General features: G+C 41.5%; 1 protein-coding gene across 13 annotated transcripts in view; it reads left to right on the forward strand.

The window, feature by feature from the left end:
- The first annotated feature begins 390 nt into the window (after positions 1-390).
- Positions 391-18,697, forward strand: part of mef2aa (myocyte enhancer factor 2aa) — a 63,519-nt gene continuing 45,212 nt past the window's right edge. For 6 of the 13 annotated variants that reach the window (XM_080476117.1, XM_080476119.1, XM_080476123.1 and 3 more), the window contains exon 1: positions 3,770-3,973. The gene's annotated coding sequence lies outside the window, so the exon portion shown is untranslated. Of the gene's footprint in view, positions 680-3,769; positions 4,174-18,697 lie in introns of those variants that run through there. The other 7 variants (XM_080476120.1, XM_080476114.1, XM_080476116.1 and 4 more) reach the window with 5 other exon arrangements.

The raw sequence follows: 18,697 nt of genomic DNA on the forward strand, positions 1-18,697 counted from the left end.
ACCATTATTTGGCGCGTCCCTGCAGCTGGTTGTAATGCATCACTTACTCTATCATACATGTAAGATTTTCCCCCTTAATTTGACAAGACAAAGTTTTGTGTGTATACAAATGAAATTAGTGAGAAATGCGTACTTGATCCATGGGACATGAGTCATGTGTTTTACAATGGTGATTATGAAACCAGACGACATTTAAAACTTGCTCATGAACTTGGACGCATTCTCTCAAAGCAGGCCCGTGCGTAAACAGATTTCCAACTTCTCCTCTGTTGGCCTCCTAAGAGAGCAATGAAGAATCCTCAACACCTTCTGGAGTTATGACTGACAGCTGTGTCTGGCTCTCAGAGCCCCGAGCCAGGCCCCATCACATAACGCATGCCCGGCATGTCTATGTCCATCTGGGGTCCGTCTCGTCAAACCACTGCCCCCCATGCTCTCTGCCGGCAGAGAGACAAAGGGACAAGAGGAAGAACAGGGTGTGAGGACGGGCCTCACAGGGCTCGCAGGGAAGCATCCAAAGCCAGCTGGTCTGGCTTTGAGGTAACTCAATGGGCAGAGTGACACTGTAGCAGCAGAAAGGACAGGAAGAGTCGTAGACAGAGCAAAAGCAAGAGATATAGAAAGTCAGGAATAAAGGTGAAGATCGGAACAGCGGGTTCTGTTTGTGCGACATCAACAGGTGAGATGCAGGTGTTACAAAAAGTTTAGACTGCTCACACGTGTTGCAAAATGAAATGTAATGCCCAGTGACTGTGAAACCTTTGCAATATGATTATGTGGACTTGAGAAGTAATCTTGACACGTGTACAACATATTGTTTCCAGCTGTGGCATGTTCAAGAGAATCGTCGAAATGAGCTGAAGCAGAGTGTTACCTTGATGGCTGCTGTGTTTTGGCTAGCGTGACGTTTTTGTTGTTGCTGGCGTTGGTTTGGGAGGATGAGTGGAGTGCATGTTGACACAAAACTGCTGCTATGGAGACCGAGAGCAACTTGGATCTACACTGTCATCTGCAGGAATCATCCCAAACTCATAAAGAAACACAACAGAGTGAAACTGATTAAAAAAAAAACAACTTAGAGAAAACAGCAGGGGACTGTTTAAGCTTGTGTTTCTATTTGCTCTACTATTATTACATTCCACAATGGCACATCACGGTGAGACAACAGAAACAACTACAATCAATTCTTTGTTTTTGAACCTAGTTGTTATGCCAATTTGATGCACTCCAGACCAAATTAAGTTTCAAATGATCGGCAAATTTTGCCCACTTACTGAAATATGAACTTGATATACCATCAGTATCTGTGATGCATATCTATTTAAATTCCTATAACAATCTTGGGAAATTGAGACATCAAGTACATTTGATCAGAATAAACTAAATTGATTTGAAAAAAACTCATTTAGTACATAATGACCAAATGAATAGCTAATTACATTGAGAACCTCCCCAAAAACGTACATATTGTGCTAAAGAGAAAATATGATAGAAAAGACGGCCTCTACAAATGACCAACAAGAAAAGAACATTTTTCCACAAAGTAATTGCGAAATATGTGGAGTACTGGTGTTTGTGTTAGAGGCAGATGGAAGGACAACATAAATCAAGCACAGCTGTCATTTTGGTTTAGGAGACAGGTTTTTTTTATTTTTTTTTATTATTTCAAAATGACATGTTACACACAATTTACAAGAGTATTATGTTGTTGCGGTTGATTAGCAGAGATTACAATGGGTACAATGACTATTTGATGTCTGCAGATGTTTTCCAAACTAAAAGAAAGAATTCCTGTCTGTTTGATATTATTTTGGTGCAAATTTATCCTTCAAATACTGAAATTAGTTTTGTTTTATCAAATATAAAACATAACAGTTCCAAAGACACTACATTGTTTGGATAGTTAAGTGTATTGCTGAAAGAACCCCAAACCCGATCAATTGTATATTTAATTGTGTTTATCTGGTGCCTTTTTACAGTTAAAGGATTTCTGAAAAATGTACGTGACATTAAAATCCTTTGGTCAAAATGATGAAGTAATAGAAACAGACATTTATTACACATTAACTGAACAGCCCTTGGGCAAGACACTGAACACCAATGGTGTGCAAGCTCCCTGCATGCCAGCTCTCACCATTGGTGTATGTGAGTGTGTGAGCAAATGGGTGCAAAACACCAGTTTTTTTAAAGCATACTGAGACTGCTGCAGTTGTGAATCTCGACCTGTCCACATGTCAAAATATCCTTGAGTAAGAGACTGAACCCAAAAGATATAAAACACTTTGAAGGCTCCATAAGCAGTGGAAAAGCGCTATAAAAGTGAAATGCATTTGCCATTTTTACAAATTGTCTGTCTATTCCAGAACACTATAAAACATTGTGTTCAATGTAATTTAGTCAAATAAGGAGTTTGCTTGTCTCTTCTGTACTATGACAGCCGGTGGAAGTGGCCATGTGGCTTTTTGTCATATACTGGGAAGTGTGAACTTTCCAATTGGTACCTATCCCAGTTCTGAGCTGCCTAAAAGTGACATTAGGGTAAAAAAACAAAGCGGGAATCTCTTGTGATTTTAAATCAAATGACCTGCCTCCATTTGATTTGATTTTTCTGAAGTAACCTGTAGAACTGTATAGTTTTTATTAAATGAAGAGAAACTAGTTATTTGCATCTTTATCATTTTTGATCACCAGTGTGTTTTATAGATGCATATTATGGATTTTTTTCTAATCTTCCATATACTTGGTTATGTGGCTACCCGTGCAATTTTCCATAAACATGGGTCAGTGGCGCAGCTCTGCGTTACACAGACTTTAAGCATTAAAGACAAAAGGCTTCTCACAAAATGCCAGTGTTAACTAGTCATACAATTATTCTAAATTTGTGAAAGCAGCACGTTGATGATGGTGCATGAGTCTCAGCAAAGAAAAAAACCCAACCCCAAAAAACCCTCAAAAAGCAGTGCATTATATTTAATAAATGGAGCACAACAGAAAGCACAATCGTCAATCTTCTGAATGATGGCTGCTACATTCCTTCCCATGCCGCTCTGCAGGAAGCCTAAACCGGGTCACTTGTTTATCTAATCATTATTAACCGTATAATTACAGGAAAACATGATAATTGTGCTGGTTTTCTTTCGCACCTGCCTCCAAACGCCAGTACAAACAGCCAGGCGGGCCAATCACCATGCCTCCTCTGATCCTGCTCATACACGTGACACACTTCAACGCGAGGCACACACGCGCCCGCCCCAAACGCCCCTGACTGGCTGCTTCAGAGTCGCTGCAGGTTTTCATTGGCCAATGAAAGTGTCCTTCAACCTGAATTCCTGCGCTGTTGTCTTAGCGATATGACGTCAAATGTAGTATCTAACGTGATGAGGCTGCGCCCAGCAGTTTAGGAAAGTCACTGTCCAAATACCAAAAAGAAAACACTTTAACTGGTATTTTTTCTGTGTTTCAGACTCGTTGATCCCTAGATAATCTGTTTTCATACTTCATTTTAAGGCTATTTTGCGGAGGAAATGTGTTATTATGGCAAAACAGTGTTATGAAACTAACTAAAACTAAAAAAAATACAGATGAAAAAGAAAACCTACACGCCAGCTGTTGTCTGTTCTCACCTTGCTCACTCACTCAGCCCCCTTTTGACTGTGACTTATAGGATTTTTTTTTCCACTTGTGAGACTTTTCTCAGTTGTAATACATGTTTTAACTTTGGTGTTGTGTGTCCGCGAGAAGAGGGGGGGGGGGGGGGGGGGGGGGGGCAGAGAGAGAGGGAGAGAGAGGGAGAGAGACCGTTCGTCAGATAAGGGGAGGAGTCTCTCACTGACAAGAGGGAGACTGGCTTTTCTGAGTTTGTCAGCTCCCCCTAAAATAGCAGTCAGCGCGTAAATGTGAACCGAAATTACGTTTATCCACTGGAGTCACCGATATAGAGTGTCTATATACAGCGGCTGACTTGGGAGTAAAGGTGAGTAACGGAAATAGAAACAATGTTGCGGAGCGTGGCAGCGCCACTGTAGCTACAGTCGGGGAGTGAGAGTGGAGAGGCGCAAGAGGGAGACGGAGAGTGGATTTGGGAGACGCGAGAACTATTTATCTACCTTCTCCCGGGGCAAACGCTGCTTTTCGGAGACTATACAATGTCAAAGTGTTGCCGTGTCATTCACCGTGAGTGACAGTGAATTGTCCGTTGCGCCTTCGTCCAAGCGTCGGGGTCGAGGGTGCCGCCTGACGCGCGCTGTTGATATCTGTCAATTGTGGGAAAGTTTTACAGGATTCATCGTACGTCGCTATTAAGTTGTACTTTACGCGCCGCAGTGTGGCCGGATTACCGATTTTGATTATTGGAAAGCTCCCGCGGAGTTTTCTCGTGTTATCCCAAGAGTGTAATGTTAAGCTGCACTTTGTAAAACAGGCGCATCGCTCGGCCAAAATAGTAATCAGTGTGTGTATAATAACACTGTTGATCCATCACAGCAACAACTGCAGGCCAGCTCACACACAGTGACAGTATCGTGGTAATACAAGACTGCCATCCACAAATTGCATGTTCCCATATTGTTCTGTTTAGGAAAAACGTGTAACACTTTGTAAATAATTCTTATGTATGTTCTCTGACTGGTGTGCGCGCGCAAAAGAGCCCCTTCTATTGTGAAACGATAAACAGCTGTATTTATATGGCGAGTTTGCCATGTGTGTAAAACGCTTATTTCTGTGTCTTATTTTAGGGGTGAAAGTAAAATCAAAAGACTTTACTGAATATATTTCTTTTAAATAGTCAATAAATGTAAAGAGTTCAGGTTGTGTAAACTCAGCTGAAGTGAGGTCTTTCATTTTGGTATGTTAGATTAAATAAGTGTTTCACTTTTTGTTAATTAAAATAAAATAAGAGCAGGGCAGATCAGAGTGCATGCGCCTTTGCTGTACAGGCTGTTTGAGGGCAGAGCTGTACCGTCTGATGTTTCTTTGAATCTCTGGCACTCCGGTGACCTTAACCTCTGGCCAGAGTGGGAATTGGCTAAGAGTAACCTGACCTTCTCAAATGTTTCTAGTGTATGCCCACAGCCTACATACCTCATTAATATTGTACAGAAAGTAGTATTTTACTCAGCTGCAACAGAAAACGAACAAAGTAAAATTGCGTTGAAGTCACGTTTCGTTTTACAAGTCTACGCTGGTATGAATATCATCCATTGAATCATATTAACAATCTCTCCAAATGAAAGTGTGTTTCTACTTATTGTGTTGGTGCAATTATGAAAAATAACTATATATAAGCATCGTCGACATCTGTGTAGTGCATATTTATTGACATATATGAAAAATGATGACTTTGCCTTGACCTTTACAGCTTACCACTTATCTGGCTGGCAGCCAGACTAAATTCCTTGTAACAGAAATCCTGTAGGGACACTAGTTGTTGCCGGAGTATTAAAGCTTACTTGCATTTGTCACTGTTCTTCCTATGTCGCCGTTATTATGACAGCGTGCATGTTACATTACCAGCTGGTTGCCAGAGATTTCTAAAGCAAAGCATTAAAGCACCCTCCAATCTGCAGTCATTAGCTTGTGTGCTGCCCCGGGCCTCACCAGTAATGGACCTTGTTGCTCATGATCGACATCACGTGAGCTCTTATGTCTAATGTGTGGATGAGGGATTCTTTCATAGTGCTGATATGAATGGCGTTTTAACAATTTATGGTACATATTAGTCAAAGGAATGAACGTGAAGCACAGATAGAGCCATCATAAAAGTCTTTCTGATGCATATGTTGAACTGTTGCTCTAACCTCAGGGACCCCGAATGTTCTGCCTCTGCCATTACACAAACAGGCAGAGATGTTTGATAATATGACTATTAGATTCCACCCTGTGTCATTTAATCAAGGCTCGGATGATGTAGTGTTGCATGATAGATGGCTGATGTTCCACAGTGACTACCACTGTTTATTAAATGTTTTAGCCTTGTTGTATGTTATGTTTGTGAGCCCCCTGCATGTCTCCGTAAATGTGTGCGAGTGCTTGTTAGCGTCTCAGCACAAGTTCTCGGTGAAAAGGCAGAAATGAGAGGTGGTGATGGTGCGAGGAATGGGCAGCTGCAGCATCTTTTGCTGCACTCCTCATCCCACTTCAATCTCAGTGTCTCAGCTTCTCCTTCCAGGAGAAATGTGGAGTGTGTGGGCGAGTCGGATCTGCAATTAACGCCGGTTGTCAGAAAGAGAATGCTGGCGTTTACACGATGCCTCTGAATCACTGAGTGAAAGTCTTTCTCCTCCACTCTCCTCCTCCCAGGACATTTTTCCAAGGAGGACAAAACACCAGAGAGCTGAAAGCCAGGGATGCATTGAATGAAAAATAAGAGCGAGAAGCAGAACATTCTTGGTCCAATAAAGAGGATAGTGTTTCTCTGATTGTTTGTACGCCAAGAATTTCTTTTATACTGCAGATTTAGAAGAAAGTTAAGACACTTATGGACATTACAATACTATACAATATAATAGGATTGGTAGGTATTTTCATAAAATATTTTTCATGATTTTTTTTTTTTTTTTTGAGGGGGTGCTTTGGGTTCATATAATTCTATTTTGCAAAAACAAATTAAAAAACGAATACCTGTAACATCTGTCCAGGGCTTGATTGGAAAGTGACAATTGGCTGCCAATGGTTTGTCAGGCTATGAATCACAGCAAGGTGCAAAAAAAAAAAATAAAAATCTCTGTATGTATTTATTGACAGTTTGTGTATCAGACTCTCCTCTCAAATGATTATATATTTTTTGTTAAGGTTAATTTAATGGAATAAAAGTTTATTTGTATTTTTAACATCTTCCATATGAACCTGTTTATTACAAAAACTAAACATACTCTAAATAGTATCCATTTCAAGCCGTTATCTATGAAAAGAAAACATCAGGGGTATACCAAGGGCCGGCAGCATACTGAAAACTATTCAAGCTTTTCTTTGTCTAAGTCGAGCATCTTAGTAACATGATTCATTGTTTATTGGAGCTCCATCATCAATATGGAGATTCCAGCATCCCCCTGTGAGACCTGGAGGTTGGATGCAGAATCTTGAGCCTGGCAGATAATGTTTTAGACTGCAGTTAGCTGTCGACTGTTCACTGGACACTGAAGGGAAAGAGCTGGCTTTTTGTTTTTCTGTTAAAGAATAACGGCTCATCAAAATTATTGGTCAAACATATAGACTTTTTCTGTTGTCGAACAATATACTTAGCTTAAAATGTACTTTAGGCGATTTGGGTTTAAGGTTAAAGACACGTCTTTCAAAATTGTTCCGTTACTTTTCAATTTTCTTTCTATTGGTTTATTTGATCTCTTGCTTGGATTTCAATATGGAGATTGCTGAGGCCACAGAGGGTTATTCGTACGTCACAGTAAAGGGGGACATAGGTTCATATTCTGGCCCCTGCTCAGTGTGTTGTTTGCCTCTGGCTCTCATATTAAACAGGACGTTCATACGCTGTGATTATAAGTCTGAGTGAACTTGCAGCGAAGGATTGTCAACAGGGACTTTATTGTCTGGTGAGAAATGATTCATTTTGGCTTTTTTAAAAACTTTCAACCTTCTTATTTGTATCCTGTTGCGCTTTAAAGGATTTAACACATGCACTTCTTATATCTACTACTCATAGACCATTTATGAAATCTAGAAAATTTAAAAACTAACAGAAAACAGAAAGCCAGCAATCTGGGGTCATTACGTTTGCGTGCAGATCTTACACAATATGACCGTCCAAACAAAGCTTCACTAGTGTGTCGCACATAAGCTTGTCAGTACTATCAAACACACACCATGATATTAAACACCATTAAAAGTTGATGTTATCTTGGAAAAAGTGGCAGAAGCACACACTTATTGTGGAATTTGGTTTCCTCATCATGAGAGAGTTAAATCTTTTTACGGAGTATATTGGAATCTATCTGTTGATGCCATAAAGTCAACAGATAAGGGTATTTACCCCACAAGGGCCTTTTTCACAGTATACTTTAACTAAGATCCTCCATAGTGACTGCTATAAAAGCACATGGCCGTCTAATTAGATCACCACGTTGCACCGGCACTGAGAAACTGTCCTCATAATCTCCAGTAATTGTTTAGGCCCTATAACAGCCTGATGTAAGCTCAGAGGGGGCAAGCTTTACTCGCTGAGGTACTGTTTGTATAGCAAGACAGCCAGCAGTGACCTTTCAACTGTCCTGCCCTTGACTGAGACCTCTGGTGGTAAGCCACCCTGTTTGGCTCACTCAGCACATGTGTTGCTGAGCGGGGCAGAGCAGCTTAAGGCCGCACTGTCTTTTCCTGTCTCCCCTGCTCTTTCGAACAAGGCAAGACTAGAGGTCTCTTCACCTCTTCAACCTGGACCACACAGGAGGCCCAGCAGGAGGACCCTCAAACACACTCGCACTTTAAATCTGCTGTCAGCCGGCTGTGATCCGACTCTGTGTGTCTCTCCACGTTCATGCTGGACACCGACTGTGATCGGGAGTACAAATAGTTCTGTGGAATTACGCGTTTACGGCCACCCGAGCCACCGTGGTATCCTTATTGTATTTTTGAGGTTTTATTTGTAAATTCCAAACATAGATTCATGCTCCGTCAGCTGGAGGCTGTTGTATAAAGTGGTGGATTCCTACTTTTCTTAATGAGCATAAGAAAAACAAACTGGAAGCATGCAGTGGAGCAAAGGTGATGACTTTTTCAAGTCAAATCTTTTGGCGCCTTTAAGGTGGCTCCTCCCCTCACTTTAAGTTTCCTGGACCATAAGCAAAACCACACATTCACCTGACGTGAGTGAGCCATATGTAGCCACGCTTTGTTTTTCACAGTTTGTCCTATTTTTGTGTTGTTGTCCTCAAACAGATATTTGTCTGCTAATATTAAGTGAGTGATGTTGCCGCACAATGTTGTGGCAATATCATAAAGTTAAATCATGTATAAAGCAAAAATGAAGTTAAGAAAGACATCTCTTTGCTGAATTGCATTTTAACTGCATTTTAATGAGACTGAAAAAAAAAAATCAAAGGAATATATTATAATATAATTTACTAGATCAAAAGATCTCCTATGATTGCTAATATACCCCACTGTATCAACCCCACTGATGCTCTTCTGTGGATGTTAAGAAGCATCTCTCACTGGAGATTTAACTTCTGTGGCTTTGTGTGGAGTCGATTAAATAGAAGCATCATCAACAGACAAACAATTGAACAGCATGCAAAGCAAACTTTCTTCAGAGTCTCAGCGTGATGAAGTGCTTTACTCTGTCGTTACAGAGTGCTAAAATAGGCTATTTGAAGCTTCAGTTACAGCCTTTATCGCCATTTAATCCAGTCTCCCATTATGTTACCCAAGATAGCAAGAAGCAGAATGCATGGAAAAGTGTTTATCAATGATTTGTGCAGTAATTACAGCTGTGAGTATGGATGTCACAGTTCACACATCGGGGCCATTGACTAACAGTCCGGTAGCTGCTGGTAGGAATTGTTGGATCTCCTGCAGCTGGTCTGGTACTGAGCTGCAGGAAGGAGGCCCGCTCTGCAATATCCTTGTTTTTCTGTCTGTCTGAGAAGCCCTGTGAACCAGGACAGCTGGGAGGAGGGGGGGGATTCCTCCCATTATTCTGCAGCACACATTGGTCATATGAACAGGGAAGGGAAGTGACCCGGCTGCTCCGGACCACAGCGGGGCTCTGACTTACAGTTCAAAGTTGGCTTCCTCCCTCGGCACTGCAAGGCCTTATGCATGTTCCTTCTTGTTTAGAGTACACGTTCACTAACAGCCGTGCAACTGGCTGAATATGTTTATTTGTGTGTTTTGTTATGTGTGCATATCGAGTGTGGTGAAAATGTGTTTTTTGTTTTTAGGGCAAGTTAAAGAATTGACAAATAATAACTGCAATCATTTTTGTGATTTAACATTTCAGAGGATGTTTTAAAGCGTAAAAACAGCTTTTTCAATTTTTTTTAATTTAGGAAAATATATTTGTTGCCCCCCCCCCCCCCCAACCATATTTCAGTTACAGCCAATGTCTTTGAATCCAGGGCACTCACAAATGATTGTCTTTGCATCTCCAGTCCCCAGATCCCAGCTCTCTATAGTGTGACTGTGATTGTGAGTGAGGTGTTGAGTCTGCCCGCTGTTTGTGCGTCTGCCCGTCTGTCCTCTCCCTTCCTCCCAGTCCACTTTCCATCTGTGTGCTGTGGGCTGCAGATCTAGGTGAAAATGGTGTAGTGTTTCCACCAGTGAGCTGTTGCCATCCTGTATTCATGTCAGACTGTGTTGTTCTTCACTTTGTTTCCCTCCTCCCCTGGACCTCGTTCATCGGACCAACTGCCAGGAGTGTTCATAGCGTGTGTGGGGATTGGGGAGTGGATGGGGGGGGGGGGGGGGGGGGGGATTCATCATGGGCTGCTGGCTCAGGGACTCAGGACCAGAGGCTATCAGCTATCAGAGGCAGGGACTCAGGACCAGAGCCTCTCCAGGAATCTTTTGTGAATCCTGGAGAGGCGAACAGCAGCAGGGCCAGTGGGGGTCTCTCTCTCTCTCTCTCTCTCTCTCTCTCTCTCTCTCTCTCTCTCTCTCTCTCTCCCTCAGTGTTTGCACACACTGTTCATGTGACAGCTAACTCACATCATCTGATTTGGGAGGAACAGCGAGCTGTAGCTGCAGAAGTCCCCAATAGGTTATTTTCACAGTGAAGGTTGTTAATTGCTGTCAATACATAATAATCACAAAGAATCACCCCTCATCTCTCAGACTGATGTCAGTTTAAATACAGAATCAATAATAAAGAATCCATGGACTACCTGGCACACTACATGGATAATTTACTCCTAAACAAACTGTTCACAAAGGACACGATGAACGGTCCTGACTATTCTAAATGAAGATCAAAAGATCGTTGTTAGCTCATCTCAAGACTATTTCTATAAGTTAAAATTCTAAAAAAATAAAAAAATAAAAAAATCATTGCTACTTTAGCTAGCCCCCCTCACTGTTATTATGAGTCATGGCCATCCTCACTCCTCGGATTGCATAAACCTTTTATGTAATGGAACACTGTGGGAAAGAGGCATCGAGTGGAAGATAAAAATGGGAAGAGAAAATCAAATATTTATTCTGAGCTTTTTTTAAGAAAAAAAAAATCCATTAAGAGCCAGTTCTCTCTGAAGGCAGATAGTGACTAGGCTCATAAACAATTCCTGCAACATGTATGTGCGTCAAAATCTGTTGTTTTTCCAAAGCACTCACTATTTATTTAGTTTAATCAGCCTGCCGATTTCTAACATTGGGGGAGCATTGAATATCTCGAAGTTCTGTGTCTAATCTGGGTTTCCAGTGTTTAGAAAAGACGTGTTGAGGTTGGGTGAATATGCACTGCTGCTGAGACACATTATGCATAACGTTCCTAATATCCTTACACTGTGAATTCCCCCTGGAGGAAGATCTTGGTTCATCTCTGCTGTTTACCATTTCTGAGTTGGGGCCTGTGCAACATCAAAGGGCTGCCATGACACTTAACACAGCTCGCAGGGTTCCTGGCAGAGTGGGGAACTGGTGCTCCCTATGGGGTTGGCATTATTATTGTTCCCTGGTGAGAAGTCCATCTTATGATCGACAACCGTGCAAATGGACACATGCCATCATACCAGATCAGACCACAGTGCCGAACTGTAATTCAATGCGAATGCGTAAACCTCTAGGACCATGCGTGCATTACTTCTCATTTGTGCATATGTGGGTGTGTTTAACTGTTATGAAAACAGAGGGAAGAACGAGCAATTGGAAATAATAAACAGCGAGAATTGAGAAATACTGTCTTAGATGTGTGACATGTAACTTCATCAGCTAGACTCCAGTGTGACACAGTGTTCATCCATAGCGAGCGCTGAATACTGATGTTGTGCCATGTCAAGACACTGACTTGTTAAAGTGGCACACTGTCATAAGGAATGCTGTTGATGGAGGGCTTTTGCTCAGAGACATAATTTGTTAAAGCAACAGGGTTAATACGAAGCGAGTAGTTTGTTATTACTCTGTCAGTTACATTTTACAGATATACCACAGCTTCTTATTGATTGGCTCATTATGAATAATTTGGAAGGGTTAAGAGGTTAATGTAATGATGAAGTTTTCCGAGTCACAATGTAGCTTCTCTATGAGGTACAATCAAAATGAATTGTTGTCTAATCAACTAGAAAAATTACAGTGACATGGTACTCAGTTAAATTAACAATGGAAAAATCATTTTGTTAGTTAATTTGCAGATTTAATTATAAATACTGGCAGGTTTGGTTCTCTCAATTTTCACTTTTAAAATTTCAGATTGAAGAGCTGTCACCAAGTTGTTTATCCTCAAATAAACCTGAAAATCAATGAGTGAAATCAAATTCATTTGTTGTTGTCTGCTTTCACATTTTAGTTTTTTCTTAATCAACACATGTGCCAGATCAGACCAGTAGTTTTCAATCGGTGTCCTCTAGGGTGTAGATGCTCCGTTACACCAACTCACTTCTCGCTAATGAAGGAGTCATCGTCAAGTGCCGCGAAATACTATTAACAACCTAACTGGATTAGACCAACATAGTGAAGACATGTGCATTACTTCAAGTGAAAATCAATTGATTTTTATATTATACTTGAACTCAAAACAATTTAGATAATACACCATTCTGAGCGAGTGAAAGTAGGCTTTTGTGAAATACAATATATATGGATTATCTCATATCATCAACAGCAGCATAACACCAAATCGGCTCAATCTGCTGTGTACATCACAATTCAATTCAGTTCAACTTTATTTATATAGCTACAAATACAACAGTCATTTCTAGGTGTTTTTCACAGCGATGAACCCAACAAATCACATAAACCACATAAAGCAACTAACTTGACTATAATTACATGTTTTAGACATTACTGTGTTAACATGTTTATTTTCCCAGGTTTTACTGCTGACATAGTAAAATTGAGTGAATTCTACATATTGTAGGTACGATATAGGGATACGGTGACACCATGATTTATGAGAGTGTGATTACATGTGGGTGCATGCTGATGGCAAAAAGTACTAATATATTCAATGATACAATTACATTTCTTAAAATTACTTGAAAATGTTCTATGGTATTTAGTCGCTGTTCATTTTCTCACTGTAACAACTTGCCAAAAGCAAAAATTAATCACTGGTCAAGCCTACGATCAGTTCACCGATCGGCATAAACCCCTGAGCAAAATTTATAGTCAGCTTAATCTTCAATTTAAAAGAAGTCCAATAATTTAGGTACAAATATCTGCGCACAGTATTGGACTGAAACCTGGTATTTTTTCCTCGCTTTTATCTTTGGTTGTTAAGTTGAAAAAAACGTTGATCTTTTTTTCCAAATGAAATGAAATAGAAAATATCATAAAGAAACTAATAATATAATTAACTGAAGGGAGCCTGACTCAAACACTAATTATCTAAGATTAGAAGATTGAGGACACAAATATTGTCACGACATGGTGAGTGGTATTACTTTTCAAATGCTGCTCATAATTTTAGGAGAAATTACTACGCAAACCCAATTGCTCAAGTGTGTAACATCATTGTATTAAATAGTCTTTGGAGGCAAAAACTGTGGTTAGTGGGGCACTATAGCAACTGTATGTCTATAAATTCTCAGCTGTCAAGCACATTAATTTTTAATGAGACATAATTTTTCACCCGACCCTTGCATCGAGGAAGTTATCATCATTTTCTTTGTTCATAAAAGTTTCACTCAAACACGCATCAGGGGATTTACCTTGAGGAGGAGAGTAGCTTTTCTACATGAAATGGATATAACTGTTAGGCGAGGGTCATCTCTTTATCCTTGAGAAACTGAGAATCCATTCATTGGCTGGGCTTGAAAACCTGACTGACGCAAATGGATCATTGGGAATAGATGTGTCCCTGCAGTAATTATGTTACAACGCTGCTGCCGCACACTACCACAGAGGTGGGATGGGATGGGCGTGGGGTGCTTCTTTTAGTCTTGTTTCCCTTACATCTTTCCACATAGTTAACACAGTCATACTGTCGTCTTTCTCATTGTCGGACTGTCCCTCTCTTCCTCTCCTTCTCGTTTGCTGTAGTCGTGGTTCCACCTCTCTTTCAGACACACACTTACTATCAAATCTGCACTTAAAGTGCAGTGGAAAGTTTTTGACTAACGTTCCTCCTCTGTTATGGGAACATCTCATGCTTCCACTGAATGAGTTTTACAATCAGGAAAACGGTCGGGAGCGCATTGTGTCCCCTATTTGTCAGTATTGTCTTTCTGGCCTCTGGATCCCCGCTGCCTTTGCCTTGAAACCAAAGCAGAATGTCTTTCTCATTTTTGTTCTGCTGTACAAGCCTCTGTGGCACTAAGTCAGTTAAAAAAGAGACATGAAATTAATGTAATGTCAATGGCGTTTTCTCGTGAAACCCCAAGGCACTTAGTCAAAGTCACCTTGTATAGTCCTCTCATCCCCTGACAGTACAGTGAGAGTGAGAGGGAGGATGTCTGTCTGGTAAGGCTGTCAGCAAATGATGTCCTTCTGCTATTGGTTGTTATATCCACTCATTGGCATTTTCTGGACTGGATACATGTCTGGTATTTATCTGAAGAGTGACATCATTTCCTTTCAGCTGTCTGCGTAACGTGGCCCATAGTGAAACATTTTCTCAGTGAGAACAGGTTCATCCTGTGGGGTTTTATTTCCTTTTGATGTCATTTTGGAGGTGATAAGTAGCTTTCTGTCTCCTGGTCCCTGTCTCACAGCACCATCCCCCAGCTCAAGCAAGGTGCTAGCAGCATGGAGGATTGTTTGAACTTGCATTGATCCAATGTGGGATTACAGCTGGGTCATTGGAGAGTTGGACTGAGCTTCCAGTCATCAGGGCAGATTAACCACTCGCTGTCTGCTCGGCTGCCATTTCAGTGCAGGCTCTCACCGCCGGCTTTGTGACTGTCCCTACCGTGCAGGCCACTGTTTTCTTACGCACAATGCATTTCTATAGGTAACTGAGTTACATTCAGGGAGCTTTGATATGCAGGGGACACTTATTGCCCTGTGATGGACGAGCAACCAGTCCAGTGTGTACCCAAATAAAGTGACAGGTAAAACGGATGGTACCAAACATGTCTAACTAGTTTAGGTTTGTAAGATACACCTGTATTAATTTACTAACTCCCATATTAGCTTTGCAGGTTTGATGTTGCCCTTATTATATAATTTCGATTCAATTTTGTTATCCAGGGTAACATATCCATATTGTAAGTGCTTTACCTTTTCTTGCCATGTCATTTAAATGGCTGTCTTCATTTCGAAATACCACCCCAAGCGAAGCCTCACAGGGAACGAGGTAAGTTTTGCAGAAAGCCCCTGTTTCGCAGACTGCCCCACCTCTTTACATTTCTCAAAGCCTCCTTTTCCACTTCTTTGTTTGCATGCCCTTGTGAAAGCTCTTATTAATTATATCTCATTAGTTGCCTTGGAAACTGAGGTGAGGGAATGTATAACATGAGTTCAAAGAAAGTGAGAAACAAAAAAAGAAAGAAAGAAAGAAATCATGAAAAAACACAAGCAAGAAAGACAGGAAGCAGAGGGGGAGGGCGAGAAAGAAGGGATAGAGAAAGTGGTTGTTGAGGGAGCAGCCGTGTGTCAGATTAGCATCAGGAGACATTAACACTAGTGATGCTGCTCGGGCCACAATCCTGCCTTTCACTGCTGGAGAGGGAGATAAGCACACTCTCACAAAAGGGAAGAGGGAGAGAGCGTGAGAGGGCTGGCTTGCCTCCACTCCCCTCAGGCCAACAGCCCCATTTACAGGTACAGCACCTCCTGATGAAAGCAAGAACAAAGCGGTGGATGTTCATTTCCAACTGCGCCGATGTCAAGGCGCTATTGAAACAAATCGGTAACACTCTGGATTTAGGCAGCTTCTCTTTATGTTTCCAGTTTGCCAGAAGCTAATCATAACCGAGCCACAATGTTGACACTGTGAGTTTGATACACTTAAGAATTTTTTTCATGGATAAAAAAAAAAAATCCCCATATCAATTCACATCAGATTATGGCATGAGGCTGCTGCATGCTTTAGAAATGTACTCCTGTCATAATCATGTTGTTTCAATGTATATTAACTGGTGTTGTGGGAGCCGTGATTCATTCTTATGTAACCAGCCGAGTGTTTGAATAACAAGAAAAGGTCTCTGCCTACTAATTGTAAAGCGAGTGGCTGAGAGCGGCGTCCCGCGCACGTCTCTCAGTCTGAGAGACGTACTGTAATGATCCTCACAGTAAACACAGTGAGCGCACCCAGCGAAGCCACAGGAGATGAGCCTCTGTTGTTGTTTAGTCTCAGGCGTACATTCAGGACGGTAATAAGGGGAAGGATCAGAGAGGAAGGGTGTCCCCAAGGTGGTCCCTCCCAGTCTTCCTCCCCACCGCCTTGCTCCGTCTCCATCCGACTCCCCCGCAGAGGGCAGGCAGTGAAGGGTCCTGAATAACAGGAAGTGGAGGGGCAGGAAGTTGAGTCTTGTCTGCCCACGGCCTGTGGTAGGATACTGAGGCTAACTATGCTTTGCACAGGAAGCGCAACTGTCACGGCTCTGCTCAAGACTCTGGCTGCTGTCCATCACGTTCAGAAAGATGGGTCGTCAAACGGGGGGTTGTAGTTTCGGGTGTCTGACAAAGTTACAATGTAACTCTGGCCTCATTCTTTAGCAATTCCCGAGATAAACCTTGAAATGTAACCGCAATGCAAATTCATGTTAGTTTCTATATAGGCCAGCAGAGGAGGGAGTGATGCCTCAACTTTGTGCAGAGTGAATGCAGGCGTACAGGGTGAGAGGGAGGAGTGTATGCTGGATCTAGTAATTACACTGGGAATTGTGCATGCTTTATTGATTGTGAAAGGGCCAGGCCTGTCACCAAGGCTTCCAGTGTCTCAGTGGTCCGTCTTAAGGGAGGAGGAGGAGGCAGACTGGCACTCCTGTCACTTGACCAGACTCACACCTCGTCATGGAGGATCAGTGCGACTCCGGTCAGAAACAACCGCACTGCTTAGTTACTTGTGCGGTTGATTCCAAAACAAGATTTTTGTTTAACCGGGGGTGTAGAAAGGCGTGCACTTGTTGTATTAGGCATTGACTTTCTGTCAGGCTGACGTCGCTGCTCCTATGGTGACATATTCTCCGTGCATTGATTCATGTGTTACAAATGTTTGGTAAGCATATTTCAGAAGTGCTGGTTTGGTTAATATCAAAGTGGGCCAGGTGTATCTTATCAAGGTCTTCTTAATGTGATGAAATGCTGTTATACAAAGTACTGCTGACTTTTACCTTCTCCTCCATTCAACATTCCTTCACCTCTTTACCTGAGTCTCACTTCTTTAGTGTGCTCTGACTTTAGTTGAAGGCTGCAACACGTCTAAAATGACGCACGGACGAAAAAAACGGCTGGCCATTTTCTTGTCTTCATTTCACGAAGACATTTGCAGTTTTAAAGACCATCGTCTTCCATGCAAAATACGTGACGCATGCAGAGAGCAGTGAGGTATCAAAGTTTAAAGTTCACTGTGTAACATTTATGTCATGATGCTGTTGTGCGTCCAGTGGCAGTGGTGAGTGATTATAGCACCCACTCTCTCCTTCAGAGTTTGAAGCTTTTTGTACTTTATTTTTCTAGTCGGATTACTCTTTTCCACATTGACCTGAGGCCCAAACCCAGTCTGAAGATTTGAAGTTGACTTGATAATATGAACCATCCGAAACTCAAAAACAAGTTCATCACCTGAAACAAGTGGACGCTCTACATCTGCTAATAACAGTGTATTAGTATAGTATGTTAAAAGGCGCATCCATGTGAGTAAACAGCTTATTGTGTTGACCACGCCACCGTGTAGTTGGTGAGAACTTAAAGTCATTTTATGTTTATGGTTCCACACAATGATTCGTTATTTGACTTATTTGAAATATATTTAACACATGTTCACAGTGCACCTTTAATGTCAAAAGATAGTATTTCTAAGATGCCTGATTTAGTAAAAAAATAGACATAAAACAGAAATTTGGATCAATAAATCTTCTGCACACCTAAAAAGCCGCCAAACATCTACTGGTTCTTTACAGCATAACCCAGAATTTGCTGGGATGTATTGTTTTTCAGCTGTTCACAAGTTATTGTGTCAGAAATTTGGCTTTTCAGTTTACCGAAGTCTGTCCTGCTCCTGCTTCCTCGCTTGGCTCTCTGGAATTCCCTCTCTCCTTTTATGTTTATCATCTCCTTCTACACACATGCACTCTCACATGCACAAAGAGCACATGATTTAGGCCATAAACAGATATTCTGTCCCATCCTCAGAACTCAAGAGTGCTGGAGTGTCACGCAAGCACATGTACTCTACTACAGTGCCGTCATTGTTCTCCTTTGTAATCGGAACATCTTCTGACGTATATATCAGGGTGGTTGCACCGGCTGGAAATTTCCCACTTAGTTCTGGAGATTAAAATTACATTATTTGATGTACATTGGAGTATACAGTGATACAGCTTACTACAGCGTAAAATTGGAGCGATCGCTCAAATCCTGTAAAGGTTTTTGTCAGCAGGCTGCTTTAGATTTTGGCTAACTTTTGATGAATGTGGACACTAAGTTAGGA

This window comes from Lipophrys pholis (assembly GCF_963383615.2).
Source record: "Lipophrys pholis genome assembly, chromosome: 11".
In the NCBI taxonomy this organism is placed as follows: domain Eukaryota; kingdom Metazoa; phylum Chordata; class Actinopteri; order Blenniiformes; family Blenniidae; genus Lipophrys; species Lipophrys pholis.